Below are 8,086 nucleotides of genomic sequence, written 5' to 3'. Positions count from 1 at the left end.
ATTGTCAAGACAGAGGCTCCTTTGCAATAAGCAGGATAGTTGATAGAATCAGTTTAACATAATAAAACTGGTTGTGGTACAATTGTTTTCTACAGGAGCAGTTGAAACAGCAGGACCTCTTGAGCTCACAGGTGTGGGAGTGTGGTATTCTGTGACATTGTGCAAATAAACCCACTTTGACTTCAGCCTTAGCAAGGTAAAGCTCTAGCAACACAGCATCATCAGTTTGCCTAAGGTGGCGTGACAGCTGGAACTTATATTAGATCTCCAACATTTACAAAAAATTCATCACGCTATTTTCCATTTAATATAATCCATGGATAACTATTACAAACTTTAAATATTTTTTTATTTGTTACAGGAAATTTAGAAATTTAAAAAACAAAACTGTAGAATAATGAATTCCTACAACTATCACCAAGTTTCAAAACTGATTACATAATTATTAATCCTCATTTATTTATGGAGAGGAAGAATGAGAATGTGAACAAAATCATGTGGTCTCCATTTTACTGGATGTCTAGTAAACCCATGAATTTTGATGAATTCCAGTGTTTGGGATAACACCAAAAGCTTATTATGATTTACTGTACTTGTTACTTTTTCTTATTTAGTTAGTCACAATAACCTTAGAGTAGGATTCTGTCTTGAAATGTCATTTTAAGAAAAATGCCTCAATTAGGTATTTAATATATTTATGAAGTATATAAATAGTGACTAGATAGATGGCTTTAAAACACATACAGTCTATAAGTCTAATAGAGACTCACATATAAATAACACTAAAGGTCTTTGATGAATTAATGTTGTAAATGCCTAGTATTATGTTAGATGTGCCCCGAAAGCCTTATGCACTCATAGATGCGGCTTTTGGGAGGTAGCTGGATCATGAGTGTATGACACTGGACCAGCTCTCTGATTGGTTTATCATAGATCAGGTGTGGGTGATGGGAAACCTTGCTCTAGGTGTGGATGATGACAACCAGTAAGTTTGCAGCCTGGATAGACTGTAAAGGGAAAGAATGAATGCAGGCTCCTTGCCTCCTGCCTGCTTTGCTATGGACTGTTTCTCTGCTGCTATGCTCTGCTTTGGAGCCAGCTGACTACGGACTGAAATCTCTACAGACTGTGAGCTAAAATAAACATTTCCTCCTTAACTAGTGAGTAGTGGATATTTTGTCACAACAATGAGGAAGTAACTAAAGCATTACTTAACTGAAAAAATAAAAACCTAGATAAGGAAATTTATTGTCCAAGATGTTATGAATTTAATATTTGTGCTGTAGCCCTGACCTCTGTAGGCTACTTGCTGAATAATTAAGAAAAATAATATTCACTATTCCGCGTTCTAGGATGCCAGCTATCCGCAACCATCTGCGAACGAAACCACTGAAAATCCTCCATAGAGCAGAGAAAACAAACGTTATAAAATTATACCAGGCATTTTGCACTTCCTTTATAGTAATAAACTATCCAATTAAAAATCTGGTGAGCCATGGGATCCATAAAATTTTGAACAAATTCTTCAGGCTTCCTCAAAGTAACTGTTGGAATTAAATACAAAAGGAAATAAGATCATTAGTGGAGAAGCATAAATGTAAATATTTAATTATTTGGCATTAGGATACGAAATTACAGTTCATGGCATCTGTTCATAAAGTTGGGAATGACCTTCAGAGGTAATGGAGTCAAAGCCTCTGTCTCTGGGCAGGACTGTGTTCAGGACATACTGGTGAACAGCTGGATCCCATGTCACAATAGTAAGAAACAAACCTCACCATCTTTGGTGATGCTAAAACAATTCAGGATATGCCAGTTTCCAAGAGTCTCCTTTACTCGAAGCTGATTTCAAATCTCATAAAAGCACTTATTTCTCTATCCTGTTACAAACTAGCACTCCACAGGATAACCTATTGTGTATTTGAAAAGATAGAAAGATCAAAATGAAAGTTTTGCCTAAGTAGAATGGTATGTTCTGTTGACAAATAAGGTAGGGCGTTATCCAAAGATATAATTTGACAGACAACAAATCCTCCAGTTTTTTCTTCAGGTCCTTCAAAATTATATAATATCTTCAAGGGACTGCAGGTAAATATCTATCTTCCTATATCAGCTGCCAGAATCTTGGTTTCGCTTTTGTTTTGTTTTAGTACAAGTTTACAGTACATAATGATTACAGTTATTATGGGGAATTGGTACATGTACAAACACATCTTGATTTTTTTCCGCCTTTATTCCATTCCCGACATACCACATCTCTCCTGTTCCCTCCAACTCTTGCTCCATTTTCAAAGGCTCTATTTTCATCACTCTTTCCCTTCAGTTTTTTTTCTCATCCCCTTCCACTCTCCTCCACCCCCCTCTCTCCATCTCTTACTCCCCCGTTTTTATGGCTTTTGTTTAGAAGACCCCCCCAAAAGCTTCATGTGAATGAGGTAGGGCTATTTTGGAGGTGGCTGAATCTAGAGTGTGTGATTCATGGTGCAATGCCAGGCCTGAGAGAACTAGGATTAAGGGTGTAAGTGCTACCTGCCCTAAGTAGTCTGAATAAGATAACAGGGACAGGAAGACACTATGAAGGCCTCCCGTTGCTTTTGCTACCATGTGGTGGCCATGAACTTTTCTCCTCTGTGACACCCCTCAGCTATGTGGCACTCTGACTTGGGCCAGCTGATTATGGACTGATAATCCGCATAGGCTGATTATGGACTCTAGAACTGTGAGCTACATAAACACTTTCCTCCTTAAATTTGGGTGCCTAGTATTTTGTCTCAGCACCAAGAGGAAAGCAACTAAAACACTCATTCATTTGAAAAATGATCTTCCTATTTTCTGTTTATGTGTCTTCTATTTTGCTCTTTATTTATGTATATACTTTTTTAGTTTCTTATGTAAGAGAAACCATGTGATATTTAAGCTTGCATGTCTGACTTATTTCACTTAATATTATGGTCTCTGTTTGCATCTATTTACCAAATTTATTTGAATAAAAATCTCTTTTTCCATTAAGTTTATTGGTACATTTAAAGCAAACAATACAGTTACATTTGTTATTGGGATATTATACCTTTAGGTGATGTATCTTGGTTCTTGTTTTTTCCCCGTACCCCTGCCCTCCCTTCACCCTCTTCACCCTTCCCTATTTACAAAGACTTTGTTTCCTTTTTTACATTTTTTTTACATTTTTCTTTTCCCTTCTTTCCTTTCTCCTCCCCTTCCCACTTCCCCTTTAGACATTTTCTTCCTATTTCACACTCCCAATTATATCATTTGAAACTTATTTACACTTTTTGTTTTTTCACACCAGAGAAACTACTTGGTATTTATTCAAGTGTGTCCTATTTATGTCACTTAAGAGTATAGCCTCAATGTTCATCCATTTGGCTATAAATATCTGTAGTTTCTCATTCCTTATGGCTGAGTTGTACTCCATTTTACAGAAAAAAAACACATCTTCTTTATCCAGTCTCCAATTGATGGGCATTTGGGTTGTTTGCAAGTTTTAGCTATTATGAACTGTGCCACTATAAACATGGGTGCATATATATATCATGGCAGTATGATTCCCTTCTTTTGAGATACCCAGCATAGGGATTGCTGGGTCAAATGGGACTTCTAATCCTAGTTGTTTGAGGTATCTTCATATTGATTTCCACAGTGGTTGCCCCAGTCTGCACTCCCACCAACAATGGAGAAGCATAAGGTAAAATATTCCCCACTAGTCCACCAAAATCTCAATTTTGCAATGAAAAGATTATGATTCCTTAGTTTTCCGAAGGTTAGTATTTGTACATAGCAAATTCTTAGCTAAAATTCAATGGAATGAAGGATGAACAAATTAAGAAATAAATGTATAAAACAGGTAAAGTAATCTTGGAAAACTTGTAAGTTTGGGTACTGAATTGACTGTGCTTAACTGTACATATTTTACCATTTTCTTGTTGCTTTAAAACTCAACATTTTTTTTTAATCCTACTACAAAAGAATTGTCATGCTACTCTCTGAATTTTTCTAATGGTATCTCATATATTCCTTTGCTAAATCTTACACTGTCACAATTGGAAAAATGTGAGTTTAAGTGAGACTCTTTCCTGATCTTGTCTCTCAATGCCTTTCTTACTTTCTGGCCTTCCTTTTATATCGATAATCTCTTCATAAGTTTGTAATCTCAGAAATAAGAAGAGGACACTTTTTTCAGTATCTGTCCATTACAAAATTAATGATGAATTGCGGAAATTAGTGGGAAGTCCTAAATATATTCCTATAGAAGTGTATTTGAAAAGCATTCAGCCTTTCATTACCATTAAAAAGCTGTCAGCAAAACTATAAGACAAGAAATCAGAAATCAGTGTGTTAGAAGTAAATATGGCCAGCAGTCTTCTTATGTAATGCGTAGAATAAGGAAAATTTAAAATCCTTATATTCCCAGAGGAAAAATGTTTAGGATTATCGGCTATATGCAGCACTAGGGAAAGGGGAAATGATTATAAAATGATTAGGCTCTTTTTCAGAATTCTAGTATTTTAATTAATTTAGAATTCTCTATGAGTATGGTTGAAATCAATTAAAAGTAGCTTTTAATAAAGTCAAATCTTCCTGAACAAACTCACATCATTTTGAAATTAAATTCTGTCAGCTCACACAATATCATGTTATTGTTCAACATCTAAAAATAATTTTAGAGTTGAGTGTATGTGTTAATTATGTTTGTTGTGATGCCATGTCCAAACTTGTTAATATTCATTCCTAAAAGGCTTTGCTGAAACAAAGAAATGGTTTGGTAGGCATGCTTCCTGCTGAGGACACAAGATTGTTACAGCAGAAAATATACTTGATGCATATTTTTCTTATTTTAAAAAATCAATGTTTTCATAGAACACATATATAAACAAAATTTCATCAATCAAGTATATTAACATATTAAGAGTCTCTAACAACTGAGTTAGCCAGGCAGCTAGGTGTATTAACATATTAAGCTAAATTCAATCTATGAGTACTGTGTGTGTGTGTGTGTGTGTATGCACTATCTATAAGTATGTATCATACCTATTTATCTTTTAGTTGATCAATATCCACCTATAACTCACCAGACATTCATTCCTCAAGAAAATACTGTATAATCAGTTGTTGATAAGTATTTGGAGTCAATTATCTTATATATTAAACTTCCTTAACTAAAACGCATCAGCCATCCTTGTTCATATGCTGAAAAGATATATGTTTTAGTCCTCTTCAGTCTGTAAGGAAGGAATAGAAAGGCTTCTGATAGCCAGTCTCAGTAAGCCAATAATAAAACTAAAAACTCCTAAATTTGAAAAGTTATTGTCCTTCCAAACCTCTAGGAAGGCAATAGAAAAAAAAAAAGATAGGTGACCCAGAATCACTTTATTGGACAATTATCACACATCAGTTAATTCTGCACAAAAATGATAAGTACATGAAATAATGTTGAATTTTGGTATAGCACAAAATCTATGCTATCTGCTAAAACAATAAAACAGCATAAATATATGAATTTTGTTTGCTAAAACAAAGGAAGCAACTATCAACAGATCAACAAGATACTGAAACCCAGAGATGGGCAGGAGTAGAGAATACATACATATCCTAATATGTAAAACGTTTTTTGTCTAGACAACCATTCTGTACTTTGCTTATGTCAAATTCTTTAGAGCGTGGTACCTTTCAAAGAAAAACTCCTCAGAGGAAAGATTAGGGTCAGATTTAGCAGATGGGCTCTTTATTCCCCCCACAGCATTCAGGAAGGCAAATTACAACTGACAGGCAATGAAGCTGTCATGAAAGGGACCTTAAATTGACCTTTTTATTTGAAGAGCTCCAGAACATGAGAGCAGAGAGGGATGATTCCCCTTACACTGTCACCTCTGTGAATTGGCTTCCTAAGGATGCATGCATTTAAAACGATGCTGCCAATGATACCCAAAGACTTGGGCTCTGAGTACCTTTAACCAGCTGCTGGGAGCACGCAGGTCTTAACACACAATCCTCCTTTCCTCCGTGGAAACAGCCTGCCCCTGTCTTCACAGCTCTGATTTTTGCCTCTGATTCAAGAGGATTCTTGTGACAAGTCAGCCATTTCTGGGGTCCTAGTCATTACCATGTGCCTGCTTTTTCTTTTAAAATTTAATACCTTTAAAAATATCTTGAGAAACTGAAAAGAGAATAAATATAAAAAACAAAACATTATTATTCACTTCTGAATTAACAATGTGATTTATTTCATATTTTATATAGGCTTGCTTTGTTTCTCTGTGAAATATATCTTTTTAAAAATTAATTTTATCTGTACATTTTAGATATACATAATGATTACATTCATCTTAGGGAATTTGTACCTGTACATACTACATCTTGATTCTTCTTTTTCCCCAGTCCTCTCCACCCCTTTCAACCCCTCTTCCTTTCCATATTTACAGAAGCTTTGTTTTAATAATTTTCTTTCTACTGTCTTTCTTATTGTATCTTTCAAGAAAGAAAAAGTCTATATTGACATATGTTTGATCTCATATCTTTTTTAACATTGAACATTTATTTTTCAATGATTTTTAGTTCTGGTTTTATAAATGTTGGAAATTAAATTAAATGCTTGGAAATTAAATATAAATTACAATCTATTAATTGATCTTCCTTAATTTTTATTCTTAAATCACCTATAATCATCCTGTCCTAAAAGCTGAAGATTGCCCCAGAATTCAAGAAATCATGCCTAGAAAACACTGAAAAGAATGATTTATAACCAAATTTAACTGCTTTTAATAATGGAGTTTATTATTGAAAAGGAAGCCTGTATATACTGAAATAATTAGTAATAACACTGATGACAGTAATCATTTGACTGTTATTATCAGATATGATTTTAAACACTTTGCATTCATTATTTAATATCTTATAAAATTCTAAGATTGTTGTATCATCATGCCAGTTTTATTGCTGAAAAATAAAACATTCACCCAAGTGAAGTATTCATTTGGAAAGCAGAATAATTATTTTTTAAAATATCTGTTTTGCAAGGAGATATTTTTCTTAATTTTAAAATAAAGTTGTTACATTTGTTGATTACTGAGTTACATTAGATATGTATAATTATCACCTTCATAGCAGCTCTGAAAGATAGTTACTATTAAAGCTATTTATGAAAGAAAATAATTTTACTCAGAAAGGTAAATACATCTTCCTCAAAGTCACACAGGTAATAATGAGGTATGAAAAGATATAAGTTTAAGGGTATTTCTTCCAAATACCATTTCTTATCTTTGATTTCACTGTATAATAAAATGCTAGAGATGTTTATTTCCAAATAAGAAAACTAATATAACAATATAAATCTGTTTTATTATTTGCCTTTCCTCTGACACTGTCAAAAACGTACCAAGCAGATGCTGTCAATTTTAATAAATGATTTTGCATTAACATACATTTCCACTCAGGATCTCTTTTCAAACATATTGAGTAAGAGGAGAAACAAAATTCTCCAACACAGTTTAGCCAGTACTCTTTTAATGTTGTATTAGTAATCTGACTCCAGACAGATGCTAGAAAAGTTCGTTGGAGGAGAAGACATTCAGCTTCGCATTTCTTTCTTGAGATTAAAATTGGAAATAGAAAATTTGCTTGATGTTTAATGCAAAGCTAAGCAAATCTTTAAAAAGATACTGTTAATGAACAAAATTAAAAAAAATTATCATCAAGATCTTAAAAACTTATATTGTAGAAGCTTCACTTTTTCTTTTATTACAATAACCAGTCATGTAAAAACTATTAGAGCAATATAGTTGTAAGCATTAATGCCAGTTTTGGATGAGATCTATTTTGAGAGCCTGATAATATTCAAAAAAATTTTTACATACGTCTCAGCTGATCTGAATGGTTCACTTTCCAGATGACTTAGGTAAGAATTAAATGTCAACAGTTTATCAAGACTGAACCAGAGAAAATGAAATGTATTTGATTTTTTTAGGGCGTTAAGAATAATACTGCAGATATACTCCTAAGTGAAATAAATAAGTCACACATGTATAAATACCGAATAGTTTCCCTGGTGTGAATAATCTGCAATAAAACATAA

The sequence above is a fragment of the Fukomys damarensis genome, unplaced genomic scaffold, assembly GCF_012274545.1.
Source record: "Fukomys damarensis isolate Sample0158 unplaced genomic scaffold, DMR_v1.0_HiC HiC_scaffold_35, whole genome shotgun sequence".
Classification (NCBI taxonomy): Eukaryota; Metazoa; Chordata; class Mammalia; order Rodentia; family Bathyergidae; genus Fukomys; species Fukomys damarensis.
The sequence above is the reverse complement of the archived record's forward strand: the minus strand, read 5'-3'. Positions refer to the sequence as shown.